This window comes from Neovison vison, chromosome 1, assembly GCF_020171115.1.
Source record: "Neovison vison isolate M4711 chromosome 1, ASM_NN_V1, whole genome shotgun sequence".
NCBI classification, from domain to species: Eukaryota; Metazoa; Chordata; class Mammalia; order Carnivora; family Mustelidae; genus Neogale; species Neogale vison.
Window position 1 is genome coordinate 149560094 of NC_058091.1, and position 16315 is coordinate 149576408.

Below are 16315 nucleotides of genomic sequence, written 5' to 3' on the forward strand. Positions count from 1 at the left end.
TGATGTGAATGGTATTTCTAATTATGGATCCCAGTAGAAAAGTTTGAGATACATCAGGGCAGGAAGGGAAAGGAAATAATCTTTAGAAATGAAAAGCCTAGGGGGGCATGGGGTGGGATGGGCAGAAAGGCTGAGGGAACCCACACCCCGTGTGCACACCTAGACCCCGTTTGCTCAACAAGGTTTGGCAAGTCCGCGGTGTGTCCTGTGCAGCAGCGGGAAAGGAAGACAGGGTGGCAGGATTTTTTCTCACGAGTTTCACATATACCTGGAGAGGGTGAGAAGTACAGGCAGCTCGGGTCCTGACAGAGCGATCCGGGCAAATGTACCGAAACTGGTTTGTAAGCAGGAGGAAACCACAGTTCTCAGATTAAGGGACGCGTTAAGATTTCTCTCCTTTTGGGCGCCTGGGTGGCTCAGTGGTTAAAGCCTCTGCCTCCGGCTCAGGTCATGATCTCAGGGTCCTGGAATCGAGTCCCAGCGTCGGGCTCTCTGCTCGGCAGGGAACCTGCCTCCTCCTTCTGTCTCTCTCTGCCTGCCTCTCTGCCTACTCGTGATCTGTCAAATAAATTTAAAAAAAAAAAAATCTTTAAAAAAAAAAGAAAAAAATTTCTCTCCTTTTGACAAAAAGACGCCTAGATTTTATCCTGAGATATTTTCCTGTTACCATCTTCATATCCTTTTTTTTTTTCTCCTCCTTTTTCTTCTCAGTCTCCTCCCCTGTCCTCTCCCCTGCTGGGACCCCCATTCCGAGCCAATGCTCCAGTGGGTTTAGGAGCTGATTCCCGGCGACACGGCCTCATCAGCTCTGCTGGCTTCCTCTCCTCCGGCTCCGGACCCCATCATGCTGACCTTGGGGGGTCCACGTGCCAGCGTGCCGGCTCGGTCGTACCTGCCACACTCTGCCAGTCCTGGGAATCCACGAGTCCAGGGAATTCTCCCTTTTCTGTACTCCCTGGATCGGTCTTCCTTCTCTCGCTGCCAGATTTGTGTCCTCCTGCACCTCCTCCCCGGGCCTTTCCTCCAGTCTGCTTTCTTGGCTTCTATTCTTGTGCGTCCTGCGCCGTTTCTCCCAGGAGGTGCCCTGCAAGACACCGGTGGGGCCGGGGCAGGGGGACTGAGGTCCGCCGGAGCCCTGCGAGCCGAGCGGTGAGTCTTTGAAGAGAGGCAGCCTTTCCCCTTCTGGAACTTCATCAGGCCCGAGAGCTGCCTTTCTGGAATTCATCCGTCCAAGTGGGTCATTATTGCATGATTTGTGTAACGGCTCCCTGCATGCTGGCTGTGGTCGCCCTTGCACATGCTGGCGCGACAATACCGGCTCTGCTGACTCCGTGTTCAGACACTTCTCTGGCTCCGAGAGGCTCTGAGGTCAAGCCCGAAGTCTTGAGCCTTGTCAGGGTAGAGCTCACCGGTGTTCTGACGATCTACCACAACGTAACGAAGATTTCCGAAGCGGAGTGGCTTGCGGTGGGCAGGGTGATGCTCCCCGCGGACACCCACGAATTGTGGGACCTGTGAATGGCACGGACCAAAGGAACGCTGCAGACGGGAAGGTTGAGGACTTTGAGACACGAGATGATCGTAGTCACGGGAGTCCTTGAAAGTGGCGGGGGAAGCAGAGAGCCGGAAAAGGTGAGATGTCGGAAGGCCACGACTGATGGCTCCCGCGAGCACGGCCGCCAGCAGCCTGTGCGAGCCGGACCGGCCACCCGCTTCCCGCGCGCAGGAAAGACCCGGGTTCCGCAAGCGTCCCGGAGAGGGATGCAGCCCGCCATCGCCTGGATTTCAGCACGGGGAGACCACAGCCGACTTCGGAGCTGGGCCCCGGGGTGTCCCCAAGAACTCCAGCCCGCAGGGCTTGATTGTGTCCTGAAGGGCCCGCTCTTGGGACCGGCGGACGCTCCTCATCTGCTCATGATGTGCTCGGAGCTCAGCGGAGGCTGCTGCCCAGGGTGCCCGGGCCTCTCCTCGAGGCTTGGTTTTCCCGCCGTCTGGTCACTGAGTTCTCCGGGGGAGCTGTCCAGGAGGGAGCTTTCCAGACACCGGGTTAGAAGCTGCGAGAGTGCTTATGAACTGTTGCCTGAGGGACAGAGACAGCACAAGCAGGGGGGACACCAGGGAGAAGCAGGGGGGACACCAGGGGGAAGCAGGGGGGACACCAGGGAGAAGCAGGCTCTCCGCAGAGCAGAGAGCCCGAAGCAGGACTCAATTCGATTCCAGGCCCCTGGGATCATGACCTGAGCTGAAGGCAGATGCTTAAGGACTGAGCCCCGCAGGCGCCCTGGCAAGAAAGTTTATTGTCTGCAGACCTGAGAGCAGGCAGCTCATGGGACAGAGAGCTGCCCTCCCTGGGGTTTGGGCTGCTTTCTTTCATGAATAGCTGTTCACAAGGGGGCAGAATAGTCATTACCTGAGACGACGGATTTCTGGAAAACAAGCTCACATGCTTTTCTTCTGGTTATTTCCCCCTCCCCCCATTTGGTTAGGGGTTTCTAATCATGGCACCCTAGGGAGGAGATTTTAGTATGTTAATGTAGCACAATCAGGGGAGACGGGAACTGCCGCCTGCGTTGCTCCTACTTTGCTTGTCAGCCATCCTGGGCCTGTCTGGGTTAATCCAGTTTCTTGCTGCTTTGTTTTGGAGCCTGCCAGGACCGGCCTCTGACCTTCCCCACAGCTGGTCGTGGCCTCCTCCTTGCTGGCCTCCTATTAGAGCCTCACTAACTGTCTTGTCCAGCAGAACTGTCACAGGGTCGCTTCAGTGACATTCCATTAGGTGAGCTCAGATCCACTGGGACTGGGCCATAGGGTTTGACCGTCGGGTCAGTCTCCCGGGCTATTACACAACGTAGGTCTCCTTTCTCTCAGCCTGTGCACCTTTGACTCTCTCCTCAGGTCTAGTTGAACCAGTAACTAGTAATTTTCAAGGTTGGTTTCCCTGGCAACCGGTGTCCTTCCGCAGAGGACCTAGAGCTTTCCTAAGTCACTCATTAACATAACAAAGGCACCCCTGTGGCTCTCCTCACTGAGGAAATTCCAAGGACTGTGGGAGCTCTGCACCAGGAACACCACAAAGACTGAATATATATTTATCATTGTTAAAAATGAAAACCCCAGGATCCAGATGGTGTCATTTAGGCCAAGTCACCTAACCTGACTACAGTGTCCACCTCTCCCAGAAATGAAAGTCTTAACAGGTCGGTGTGGAATTTTCTGATTTGTACCAAAGAGATAATCTGTTGCATGTGCCTTCTCCGGCCTCACGAAGGAAGGTGAGGTCATCCACCAGTTAAGACCCTCTGGCCCCTTCTCCTCTGGGAAGGCTGACTTCTGTGGGGGATGGTCGGGTGTCTCTCAGGCAGGCTACCTCACTAGTGCCCATCAGGAGATTCTCAAATGATTAGTTTAAGATTCCATTTCTGGGAGAGCCAAAACTGTCCTTAAGTCTTGGTTTGGTGACATGGGGCTTAGCCTAAGTGACTCCATTTTGGGCCTTTTTTTTTTAACACTATCCTATGGTTGGCATTTAGGTTTTGCCTGCGGGGAAGGGCAGTGTAGTCAGTTGGGACTGGAAGAAACTCTTCTTACTCACCTACTATCCTCGGGATTTCTGCATTCTGCCCTGGGCCTTTCCTGAAACAGTAAGACTGTATCACATTTTGTAAATGCTGCTATGGAGGAATTGCACTGTGTGAGGACTGTATAATCCAGCACAGATTTGCAATGGGTTTTTTCAGAGACTTCTCACACAAAAACCCGGATGTGAATGTTCTTATCGGATTGGACAAAAGACCTGAAGAGAGATCTCACCAAAGAAGATACAGAGATGGCAAATAGGCAGCTGAGAAAGGTTTCAACATCATTAGCCACTAGGGAAAGGCAAATCACAAGCACAAGGACACGCCATCGTCTGTCTATCAGAGTGGCTGAAACAGCTCCTGCCAGCCGGGTGGGGCTGCGGCTGTGCACGTGGCCGATGGGGTCTGAAGCCGCGCAGGCTCTCTGGAAAGCTGCTGGGCAGTTTCTTTAAAAACCAAACACTCAAGTACCATACCGCCCAGCAGTCGCACTCCTGAGTATTTATTCCAGAGAAACGAAGGCTGGTGTTTACAAAAATAAAAGAAAACAAGAAAACCCTGTACACAGTGGTCTACAACAGCTTTATTCACAATAGTAAAACTCTGGAAAGCACCCCGATGTCTCTCAGTGAGAGGATGTTCACAGTGGTAAATGCATAGCACAGAACAGGACTCATCAAGAGGAAGGAAGGGAAGCCTGCCCTGGAAAACCTGGGCAGATCCCCAGAGAACTACAGTGAGAGCCAAAGCCCACCTCCACATCTCAACAGGGGACATGCTGGGCGAATCCACTTACACCCCACTCTTGAAACTGCCAAGCTATGGACATGGAAAGCAGATCAGGGGTTGCCACATGGGGGAGAGGGGCAGGAGCAAAGTGGATGTGGCTAGGAAAGGTTAAATCGGGGATCCGTGATGGTGGTGAAGGATGGGTTTTGTACCTTGACTTTCTCAGAATCAGTATCCTGGAAGTGCTGGTGCTCTGACGCTTGGCAGGATGTCACCAGTGGGGACCCCGAGGTAAAGGGGTCCTAGTTGAAATCTCTGTATTATTTATAACTGCATGTGCATCTACAGTTGTCTAACAATTAAAGATTTAATTCAAAGAAGATGGAGTTCAGGAGCTGAAAAGAAGCCATTCCTAAAGGGTCCATACAAGAGGGGGAGAGGACAGTCAGAGACAGAGGGCCGGAGCGCAGAGAAGAGTGGCAGTGATGAAGTTCTAGAACCTAGGTTCGGTGGGCTGAGTTCCGGAGCCGATGACCAAGAAAGAATTCTTGAGCCATCTTTGGTGCAAAATGGTGGTTTATTAAAGCACGGGGACAGGACCCGTGGGCAGGCAGAGCTGCTGGCCTGGGTTGTGAGCGATGGCAGGTTGTGTACCTGCGGCTGGGGGAAGGGAAGGGGAAGGGAGGTTTCAGTGGAGTTTTCAAACGCTAAAGAGGGCCTACAAGGTCCCTGGATGTCCCAGGCCTACCGCAGGCCTTGCCCTGTGGCTTGATCAATGTTGTCTTTAGACCAGCCATTAACATGAAGATAGTTGGGAGACTTTTTCGTGGGATGTCACAATCCTGCTATCAATGGTCTTTGTTAGTGCAATTTAGGACATTTGCAAGCCAAGGGAGACTCCTGTCTAGCAGGACTGTGAGCTCTGCAAGTTAACTATTTGCTTATTGTTCATGGCAGTCAGGGCTGCCTGAGGGATGCTACACACATGACAGAGGGGGAGCGGATGGAGAGAGGGAGAAGGGGGTGCAAGGCGCCAGCTTTTGCTTTGTCTTCAGCCAGCCTCGGGCTCCGTCATCATTAGGAGCCGCCAGAGAAGCACAGGAACTGCTCCGGGAGGGAAGAATTGTCTGTGCTTTGCAGCCTGCACACAATTGACTTTAGGACCACCAAGAATCACGGCATTTGAAGGCTGGGAAGTGGAGGGTCCTATTCTCCTGGGACTGGAAGCCGCGCCTGTGGATGAGCGACCCAGGAAGGAAAGGAGCGGAGACAAAAGCTCTTCCCGCAACAAGCTTGGTGGTGGGTGGAAGGCGCGCCTGGGCCAGAGTCATGAGGGCAGGACAGGAGGGCTTGTGGTCTGTCTCTGCCGTCTGAAGACGGACGGTTAGACGTTGTGGACTCTGAAGGCAGGCAGCGAAGGGAGAGCGATCACAGGCAGGGCAGAACAGCGGGGAGGGCGTCCTGGGAAGAGGGAGCACTGCTGCTTCGAGTACGACGACGGCGAGACTGGGATGTGCGCAGAGCCGGAGAACGAGGAGGAGGGAGGCCGGGGCAGGGTCCTGTCCCTCCCCTCCCGCCGCCCTGCAGCCGGCCCGCGGGGTTCAGTCCGGCGGCTCCGCGGCCCGGCCCCCGCCCTGCCGTCCCCCCGGCGGGCCTCCGTGGCGCGTCGGAGCTGCGGGGTCCTACTCAGCGCCGCCGGCTGAAGGCACGTGCGGAGCGGCGTCCTGCGGGGACCTTCCCGGCCCGGCTCCCCGGAGCACCCGCCCCGCGCGCAGGGGCCTGGGGGCGGGGGTGGGGTCAGAACGACCGGGCGGCTCCCGGCCGCCGGGGAAGCTCCGTGCGAGCGAGACCGGCGGGTCCGCGCGGGGGAGCCCAGGGCGGGCGGGCGGGGCCCGAGGCCGGAGCCCGAGATGCGGCGCGTCCCCGCGAGCCCGCGGCCTCCCGCTCGGAGCTGCGCGCCCCTGCCCCGGGGCCACCCTCGTACCGCACAGTCTTCCCGGGCCTTCTCTGTTTGGGAAAAAGGCCGCGCTTTCGCTCCGGTCGAGGAATATTTCCGTATTTGTAGGCAGATTCCGTATTTTCACGGCTCCAGGCTCCAAAAGACGGCCGCCTCCTGCCGAAACCCGGGATCGAACCAGGGACCTTTAAGACCTTCAGTCTAACGCTCTCCCAACTGAGCTATTTCGGCTCCGCCCCCGGCCCCGCAACAACGCAGATGACTTGGTCGCCGGCTCGTCCCACGCGCGGCGCGGTGGGTGGTCGCCGGACACGCGGCGCACGAGCACGCGCAGGGAGCCCAGGGTCAGTCCGGCGGCCTTTCCGCCTTGGGACGAGGCTTCCATGACGAACAGGAGGACCGCGCGCCTGTCACGGCCCCTGGTCCTTCCGCTGGGCAGGGCTGGGCAGGGCTGGGCAGGGGTGGGCAGGGGTGGTGGGTGCAGCCCGGCGGCGCTGGCAGGCGCTGGGGGCGGGCCGGGTGCGTCCAGCCCATAGTCTGATTCAGAGCCCTATGTTTCAGCCTCCCTGGTGGTCTAGTGGTTAGGATTCGGCGCTCTCACCGCCGCGGCCCGGGTTCGATTCCCGGTCAGGGAAGGGTTTTTTCTTTTCCTCCTTTTCCCCCCCTGCCGGGTCTTTTCGCCGCCAGGCCCGGACGGAGGATCCTGTAAAGACTCGGCCTTCAATTCTGGAAGAGTTAACTCCTCATTTTCACACGAGGTGCCTTTTGCTTAGAACTTCTCCAGCAGTATTGACATTCCAAGTGTAAACGACCGGCAAGGGAGCTACAGAGCACGCCCCCCCCCCCCCCCCGTACCCGAGGGGGCCTGTCGGGCCATCTCAGGTCGGTTCATGGCTCCCCGGGGAATTTTGGACCGAAGCGGCCACCCGCAGGGTCGTTCCTCACCTGCCGAGCACCCCCGGGACGGTTAGGAGAGGAGGGGCCAGGAAGTCACGTGCCGGCGGCAGCAGGTGCGCGCGGGCTCGCCCGCAGCACCCCCCGCCCCCACCCCGGTCCCGGCGCCGCCAGGTCCCAGCCCAGTCCCTGCTGCCGGTGGCTGTAGCTGTCGGATCAGGGGTCCGGGGCGGGGAACTGCCGGGGGACCCCCGGACGCTGACTCGCGCGGCCCCAGCATCCCGGACCGCGCACCCGCGAGCGCAGATTGTCACCGGCCGACTCTGTCCAGGCTCCGGTCCCTGTGCTGCCTGGGTCCCGGCCGAGCGCCCTGGCCCGAGTCTTTGAGACTCGGTCCGTCTAAGCAGGGGTCACGTTGTATTGCGTATTTCCTTCTCATTTCTCGTAGAAGTTCCAAGCACGTCTGACCTCTGCAACCCGCCACACAAACACTGTGGTGCCTCTCATTGCGCTTCACTTGCAGACGGGGACGTTACTTGTACTTGACCGTATTAAACGAAGCGGCAGTCTTCCGGTTCATTGCACATCCCCTGCCTTCCCCGCCTCCCCACCGCTTCCGTATAAAATTCATGATTTCCGAAACCTCTGAGCTGGGACACTCCTTTGTCATCTGGTCTATCCTCTCCTCCAGTTAGTAACTTTGACACTCGTGTAAGATTAAGTTGTCTAAGAAATTTGCCTACTGTGGACCTGGACACTAGCTTGGCACTGAGTATATGTAGGAAACCAAAGTCCACAAGGAGCAGTCTGGTGGGCGAACAGGGCCAGGACCCACTGGGACATTTTTTTTCTCTGTGGAAAAAGAGTACCAGCTTATTAGAGAAGGAGAAAAATCATACAGCTTACAAAAAAGAGTCCCTTGTCTCTAATCTGATGAGCTTTATGTGGAGGAGTTACCAAAAAGAAAAAAAAAAAAAACCCACAAAAAAACATTAAGCACACTCAGGGGTCCCATCCAGACTGCTCCCTAAAAAGAGATGTAAAAAGAAATGAAGCAAAGGACTGTTGTAAATACAGAGAAGACAGAATATGGCGGCGCTCAGGAAGCAGTTGCCATCAGGCCTGGAGCACTGCTTTCCAGTGACAGGTTAGGCAGAAAGGCACAGAATAGCTTCAGTATATACGGCAAGCTGACAGACTAGACTGTCTGTAGCTCGCACTGGGTCAGTCTTGCTGAATGAGTGCGTGGGCTGCTGATACAATCACTTTCTCTCAACGTATGTCCTCATCCTTCTGTACATTTCCCCCTGGGTTCATCGGGCAGGAATGCAAACACAAGAAAGAGAAAACTGGTTCCTGGACTGATGTCTTGAGGGACCCTGACTCAACACCCAGCAGGAGGGTACTCTTGCTCTGTGTCTCTAAGCCTAAAATGGTCACCAAGTGCCTGGTCTGTACCAAGCTCTGGCTATCTTGCTCTCAGAGATCCAGAACCCCTGGGAACAAGCAGTCCCGACACCGGAGAGGAGTCTGCTGCTGGGGTGAGGGATTGAGGGAGAACCAGACAGAGCCCAGGCGAGGACAGCAGACACCTCAGGCGAGGAAGGAGGCTCCACCTGGGGATACATGGTGGAACAGGTAACAGTGAGGCTTTGACAAGGAAATCGGGAAAGGGTTGACAGTGTTGCTTTTGCTTTCTTCATAGAAGATTGTCTCTCCCTAGGAAAGAACATCTGGGAATTGCTACAGTATCGCAACTAAAGATGACGAGACACCCGTGAATCACTCTGTGACCTTTCACATTACTTATGTATCTATTTATTTGTTTTTTTTTTTGTAGCAACACGATCACCTGATTGAGTATTCATCCATCTGTCCTCCCCCTCCCACCTGATTCCCAAGGAAATCCTCAGTCTCACTGCACATCACTGGCTGCTTCACAGGCCGCCTTCTCTCCACTAAAAGGAGGGTGGAAGATGGACAAACAGGAACCAGTCCCACACAGAGTGTGGGGCTCTCTTTGGGCTCTGAGTTGTGATCCCGGGGTTGTTTAAAAAATGGAATGGGAAGAGAGAACGCCACGAGCAGGAGGTGAACCGGTCTAATGCCCCCGAACTCTACACGCACTAATGGTTAAAATGGTAAATTGTAGGTAATGTCTATTTTTAAGCACAATTGAACGCAAGAGGCCCTGTCCTGGGCTGGGAGTAAGGGAGTTCCTGGCCCTGGTGGGAGACAGTCCCGCCATCCGCAGGGTGCAAAGCCAGGGTTCGGCCTCCGGGACAGCCCCGTCCTCCGCAGGCGGAGGAACGCGGCGACCGTGGTGCATGCGCCTCGGCCCTGCTGGGAGCTCCGCAAGCAGCGCGTCAGGCCGACCCTTCCAAGGGGCGTCTCTGCTCCCGACGCCGGGCTGCCTGGTCCCATCTGGGTCGGTGCACGTCTCCCGAACACCGCACTCCAGGAAAGCCCCGCGACCCAAACCCTGCCTGCGCCGCGGCCTGGGGCCCCCGCGGGGGTCGGAAGGGGGCGGAGCCCCCGGGCCCTCCAGGCTGCGCGCGAGCAGCTCCGGACTGAACCCATCAGAGCCGTCCGCGCCGTTTTAGACGAGGGGAGGCCTGCGAAGGCCAAACGGGGAGAGCTTTGCGGGAGCTGACCGTTGAGTGGCGGGGCGGGGCGGCGGCCCCGAGGACACCCCGCTTCCGGCGTCCGGAACCCCGAGAGCGCGGCCCGGGGCTGCAGTAGCCGTTACCGCGCGGAGCCCCGCACCGCAGTTCGGGGGGCCTGTGAGGAGGGCCGGTCTTCACCGTAATGCCCGCTTGCTGCACGCTCTGAACTGCGGACGGTGAAGCGCCGAGCAGAGACCGCGACCGCGACCGCGACCTTAGTTCTGACGTAAAACGCGCACCGCGCCTGTCCGCGTCCGAGCACCCGCGACCGGTCACGGCGTGGGCCGGGGGAGCCCCGCGCCTGCGCAGATAAGACGCGGCGCGCGCGGCCGAAGGCCTGCGCAATGACGACAGAAAGGACGGCGCGCGGCCGCCCGGCGGCTCGAGTGGGCGGGGCTCCCGGCGCGCAGTGACGGAAGCCGGCCGGGGGTCGGAAGTGGGGTTCCGGCGGGGCGCTGTTCCCGTCTCTAGGGGGCCGAGAGAGAAGCCTTGTACCGGAAGTGGTAGCGTGGCCGAGCGGTCTAAGGCGCTGGATTAAGGCTCCAGTCTCTTCGGGGGCGTGGGTTCGAATCCCACCGCTGCCAAGACTTTTTTTTTTCCTTTGCGCCCAGGACGTCCTGGCCGCGTCCTCCGGGCCGTTGTCCTGCAGGGACCGCTGTTTGCGCAGAGGCCGGAGGGCCGCCCTGGAACGTTCGGCCTCGAGGACAGGCCAGTGCGGGGCCGGGGCGGCGGGGGCGCAGTCCCACGGCCCAGAAGTGCTCTCGTGCACGAGGTCCTGCACCTCGGGGCGGCCGTGCTCTCCGCGCTGGGACCGAGCCGCCCGCGCCCGCGACGTCGCTCATCTTCCTGCAGCCGCGGCCTCACTTGCAGGTGGGAAAGCGCCGGGGCTGGGTCATGACCGCGGACCGCCCCCCAGCCTCGGGTGTCGTCCGGCCTCGGGTACCCCCCCAACTCCCAGCGAGGCGCCCTCGAGCTCGGGGTGCCCCCACCCTCGGTGCTCTCCAGCGTCGCGGGCCGCTCCCAGCCTGGGCCCCCAGCGGCCGGTGCGCTGCGGCGCCTACGTCTGTCGCGGGTTCTCCCGCCCCCTGCGTGCTTTTCTGCTTCACTCACCTGCTGCCGCGTCCCTGCGACCGTCGGTGCGGGGCTCCCTGCCCCGAGCAGACCTTCTGCACGCTCGGCGTCTCTTTCTCATCTTCCAGTCCTTAGCGTGGAGGCTGTTTCCTCCTGGAAGCCTTCCCTGGCCTCCCCCTCCCTCCCACCAGCTCCAGCGTTGCAGTTCGGAGGGAGGGGTAAGGAGGGGTGGGGGGGTGTGGAGGGGAAGAGCTCGGAGGACCCCGCCCTCACCATGAAGCTCAGAGTCCAGTGCGGTTCACAAGCGTCAGGTAAGTTACTGTGCAAATATAATTTCTGCCAAAAAAGATCGTTCTGTGTGTGGACTTCGAAGCTGCAGATTTAAGAGGAAGGAGAAGTTGGAGAAGAGCACAGGCCGCATGCTGGCTAGAGGCCGCCCCGCGTGCTGACTGTCGGAGTTCTAGCACCTTGGTAAGGTTCGGTGGGCTGAGGTCCGGAGCCCATGACCAGGAAAGAATTCTTGAGACATCTTTGGTGCAAAATGGTGGTTTATCAGAGCACGGGGACAGGACCCGTGGGCAGGAAGAGCTGCTGCCCGGGGCTGTGAGGAGTGGCTGGTTATATACACAGGAGTTGGGTAGGTGAGGACAAAGGGGTGTCAGAAGGGCTATGGGGTAAAGAAGACTGTCAGGATATTGAAGGCCTGGTTACTCTCAAGCCAAGCCGTTTTCCCCCTAATGAGGCATTAACATAAAGACAATTGGGGAGTCTCCTGGTGAAATGTCACATTCTTGCTATCAAGCGTCCTTGTTAGTGGGATTTAGGTTTAGAAGAAATTTAACTTTATTTACTTTTCCTTCTACTCAGCCTCCTCTAGTTTTGTTTATGGAGGGGAGGGTGATGTTAGGGCTTGAGGAACTGAGTTATGTGCCTCTGGAAATTGAGCTATTGATAAGGTAACTTATTTGTTGTAAATCTCATTTGTAAACCAAGGGAGACTCCTGCCTTGCAGGATTGTGATCTCTGCAAGTTAACTATTTGATTTTCTTAGGGCAGCCAGGGGTGCCTGAGGACTGTCACACACATTACCGAGGGGAGCGGGTGGAGAGGGGGTGCAAGGCGCCAGCTCCTGCTTTGTCCTCAGCCAGCCTCCTGCTCCCTCATCAGTTACTACTGGTGGGATGGCCGGCAGGTCTTCACCGAGTCCGTTTCTGCGTGTATGGTGGGGATCCTTATCGTTTCACTCACCAAAATCAATTCTCTGATTCTCTGCAGACACCAACAAATCACACAAGACTGTACCCCACTTTATTTATTTTTTTAAAGATTTTTACTTCTTAAGTAATCTCTACACCCAAGGTGGGGCTCAAATTTATAACCCAGGATGAAGAGGCACAGGCTGTAGGACTGAACCAGCCGGACACCCCAACTGCAGCCCACGTTAGATGGCATTTACAAGTCCCAGATTTCCCTTACTTCTGACTGAGCAGCTATAAATCCGGGGTTCCAAATACCCCCTCCTCGCATTGGATAAGAGGCCCAGGGCAGCTAGGCAGGGGTTGGGGGTTCTGGAGCTCCCGTGCCCGCCACAGCTGGGCCGCCTTCCCAGCACCACCATGCCTCCAACATTTCTGAGGCTCTCCTAATTCTGTCACTTAGGTTATTATTATTATTATTTTTAATGGACAGTTTTATCGTGTAGGCATGACAGGTTGTAATCCCCAGCCCCTCTCCCCTCCTGGGAAGGTTGGGGAAGGAGGTGGTGGCTGGAGGTTCTAGGCTTCTAACTATGGCTTGGTCTTTCACCTACTAGACTTGTTCTGAAAGTGTCTAGGAATCTACCCTGCATGGCCTTGTTAGAATAAAAGATGCTGCTGGCACACAGGAAATTCCAAGAGACATAGAAGCTATGTCAGCAACTGGGGACAAAGACCAAATATATCTTTCTTACTATTCCACAGAGTCCGTAACTGTCCTTTGTCCTGGACTGTCTTCCAAAGATATGCATATAAAGAACAGCCTTGGAAGACAGGAGACGGTGTCATGTCTGGTGCGAAGGACTGGGGTTCTGAGCTCCCTGTGCCCAGGCTTCCTGTGCTGCGACACTACCCACCCCCCGCCCGTGTGCAGCATCCATCTGACCCATCGGAGCCACCTTATGGGAATGGGTGCTTTTGAGGCATCTGCAGGGAGGCTGATAATGTGGCTCCTGCCTGAGAATAAAATATCCTTTATCTCTGAAGGGTGGTGGAGTATGTCACTCTGGCATAAGAATTATTTCGAGCTAAAGGCAGTTAACAATACAGGTGCAAGAAGGGTGCTCTGACCCTCTCCTTTTTCTTCTGGAAAGCAGGAGATCAAACCCTTATGTGGAAGATGTCCTCCTTATGTACCAAGATGAAAGTAATTTTCTTAACATCCAGGGTAGGAGGTCAAAGCTGGAAGGATTCTGTACCGATCTTGTTAAAACAATTCTTCCTTTAGCCTCCTCACCTGTTTTGCTTGTCCGCCATTGCCTCTCTTTTGTTCAACCTCATGTAAAAGCAGTTCCGTTTTGCCACTTTTCTGGATATTCGTTTCCTTCTGAGGGTTCACTTGTCATGTAAAACTTTCACGAAGTAAGTTTGTATGGTTTTCTCTTGTCCGTGACCCATGTCAGGCCCCGATGGAAATCCTGAGGTAAGGTGAATTTTTGCCTTCCATCTCTGACCCAGCACTCTCTAGTGTTCCACGAGCCACCTTGAAACCGACAGGTTGATTAGTTACCTTATAAACACAGTGAAATATCAGAATATTCACGTTCTTGATAGACACATGCTGTCAACAGGCAGAGAAAAGGAGAAGGGTTTAAATTGTTACGAGTTACATGTAAGTAAGTTACAATTGAAATTTAGGAATTACGCTGCTGGGAGGGGAGGCAGCATAGGAGACTGCATAAAGCCAAAAAATCCTCCTCCTATTGTTATTTCCTTATTGGCTCTTTTAGTCACTTCTCCTTGCTTTCCACTTTGAAGTTTGAGAGTTGCCCTCTGGTGCTCATTAGCCCACCACTGATTTCCATCTTCTGTCCTCCTGGTGCGATGCATGTTTTCATGCTGAGACATGTCTGAAATTATGTTGATATGGATGAACTACCTGATATTTTCCATTTTGTAAAATTTGAGCACATTGGATTTACTGGTTGTCTTATCTTGTCACTTGATTAGTTTCCTGTCAGTCTTGATATTATTCCCTAATTCTTCAAAATAACACTGAAACTCCTAAATGCTCTTTTCTATCTGGTCAGTGCATCGGGTGTTATTTTTCCCAGGAGATCTTCCGCCCAGACTGCTTCTCCATCATGTTCATCCGGATCCACTGCACAGAACTGGGGGTTTGCCTTTGATGCCTCCTTCCTTTTGCTGTAAAGTCTGCTTCTTGAGCCCCATCTCTCTTTTTTTAAATTCTTGATTTCACTGATTTGCTTGAGTGGAGTTTATGATAAGATAAAACGTGAGAAAATTTTTGAGACCTTTCATGTCTTTAAAATATCTTTATTTTACCTAATAATTGATTAATCATTTGATTATAGAAATCTAAGTTAAAATTGTTTCCCTTAGGATTTTTTTTTAAAGATTTTATTTATTTATTTGACAGATCACAAGTAGGCAGAGAGGCAGGCAGTGGGGGGGGTGGGAAGGAGGCTCCCTGCTGAGCAGAGAGCCTGACCTGAGCTGAGGGAAGAGGCTTAACCCACTGAGCCACCCAGGGGCCCCTCCCTTAGGATTTTGAGGGCATTACTCTGCTGTCTGTCATCTTCAAGTGCTCTTCTTGATTATTCCAATGGTAATTTATTTTCTTGTCCTTTATCTTTGACTTTTCTTTTTCCTGCCTGAAAACTCTGATGTCTTTATTTTATCCACAGTATTTTGTGTGGATGTTTTGCCATTCATTGAACCATGTGTTTGGCAGGCCTTTCCCTGTAGGAACAGATTTTTTTACATGATTAGATAATTTCCTGTGTCTTTTGTTCATTTCATTCTTTTGGAACTTCTGCTAAATAGGATTCCTTCTCTAGATTTTTTCTGTTTCCCTTTTATTTTATACTTTTGAGAAGATATGCAAGGGTAAACATTTTGAAGCACAATATCAAAATGAGCACTTTTGAACAGATCACTCAAAATGGTGAGCTGCACTGTCCAGTACGGTACCCATGAGCTCCAGGTGGTGAGTTAGCACTTTAAACGTGGCTCACGTGACTGAGGAAGTGAATTTTTAATTCTATTTAAAATTTAAAAGAGCATTCTGCATTCTGTTACTGCAAAAGTTCCTTATTTATTTTTTTGGTAACATATAATGTATTATTTGTTTCAGGGGTACAGGTCTGTGAATCATCGGTCTTACACAATTCGCAGCGCTCCCCATAGCACACACCGTCCCCAGTGTCCATCCCCAGCCACCCCAGCCCTCCCTCCAGCCCCCAGCAGCCTACCAGAAAACTTCTTAGTATGTTTGGGACAACTTGATTTGTGAATTTATTTTTTCAACTGTAAATTTTATGAAATCCAAGTACAGACCTAAGTATAGTATTTCTCATGAAAATGTAGCTGTAAATGTAGAATACAGCAAAAAATACTTCATCAATATGTTTTTGACTGTATACTGAAATGATAGTTTGAACATAGTGGGCCACTTTGAAATCCACTACTAAAGTTAATTTCTTTTCATTCTTTTAATGCGGACCTTTTAAGTTATGTTTGTGGCTGGCATTACGTTTCTATTGGACGCGTCTGGGCTAGACTATTACTAGGACATTTGCATCAACTTCTGTGCCTCTGTCCCATCCCGTCACCGTGACTCCTTTTCAAAGATAAGCCGATGCTCAATTCTGTGTGTATCGATCCCTTACATGCACCAATCATGCCCTTCCGCGCAGCTCTCCGTCCGCCTACGACGCTGTCTTCCTCGCGTCCGAACTTCATTCGGGCGGCACCGAACCGCGGGTCGTCTCCCGGGCCTTGCTCTTCCCGTCCGCTCGGTCCAGTGTCCACTCGCGGCCGGCGTGGACAGGCCGACTCGGTCGTTCACGACACTTTCCGAGGCATCCACCGCTCCAGGACGGCAAAGTGCGATTCTCTGCTCAGCGCCGCCGCACATCTGGTCGCTGCTGGGTTTTGCGACGACCAGCGACAGCGCCGTGGAGGCCGCTGTACCGGCTGCGAGCGCCGGCGCGTCTGGGGCCGCGTCCCCAGGGACGGTCTGTAAGGCGGGAGGGGCCCGGCCGGCTTTACGCGACCGCGTCCGTCGCTTTAGTTCGCGGCCTCCACGGACCCGCGGCGCCGCCCGCCCGGGCCGGCACTTGGCGAGGCCCGCGGTTTCCGTCTCCGTCCGGCAGGAGTCTCCCATGTCACCGCGCCCGGCTCCTTGTCGTGGACGCTGCT

At 54.7% G+C, this 16315-nt stretch overlaps 1 long non-coding RNA gene and 3 other non-coding genes across 4 annotated transcripts; 3 read left to right on the forward strand and 1 right to left on the reverse strand.

The window, feature by feature from the left end:
- Positions 1 to 6421: 6421 nt before the first annotated feature.
- Positions 6422 to 6495, reverse strand: TRNAF-GAA. Its single transcript has one exon. It is a non-coding gene; the product is annotated as a tRNA-Phe (tRNA).
- Positions 6496 to 6827: 332 nt separating this feature from the next.
- Positions 6828 to 6899, forward strand: TRNAE-CUC. The gene has a single exon. It is a non-coding gene; the product is annotated as a tRNA-Glu (tRNA).
- A 3427-nt stretch (positions 6900 to 10326) lies between these two features.
- Positions 10327 to 10408, forward strand: TRNAL-AAG. Its single transcript has one exon. It is a non-coding gene; the product is annotated as a tRNA-Leu (tRNA).
- Positions 10409 to 11212: 804 nt separating this feature from the next.
- On the forward strand, positions 11213 to 13137 carry LOC122914883. The gene is made up of 2 exons (XR_006385952.1): positions 11213 to 11366; positions 12857 to 13137. It is a non-coding gene; the product is annotated as an uncharacterized LOC122914883 (long non-coding RNA).
- Positions 13138 to 16315: the final 3178 nt, after the last annotated feature.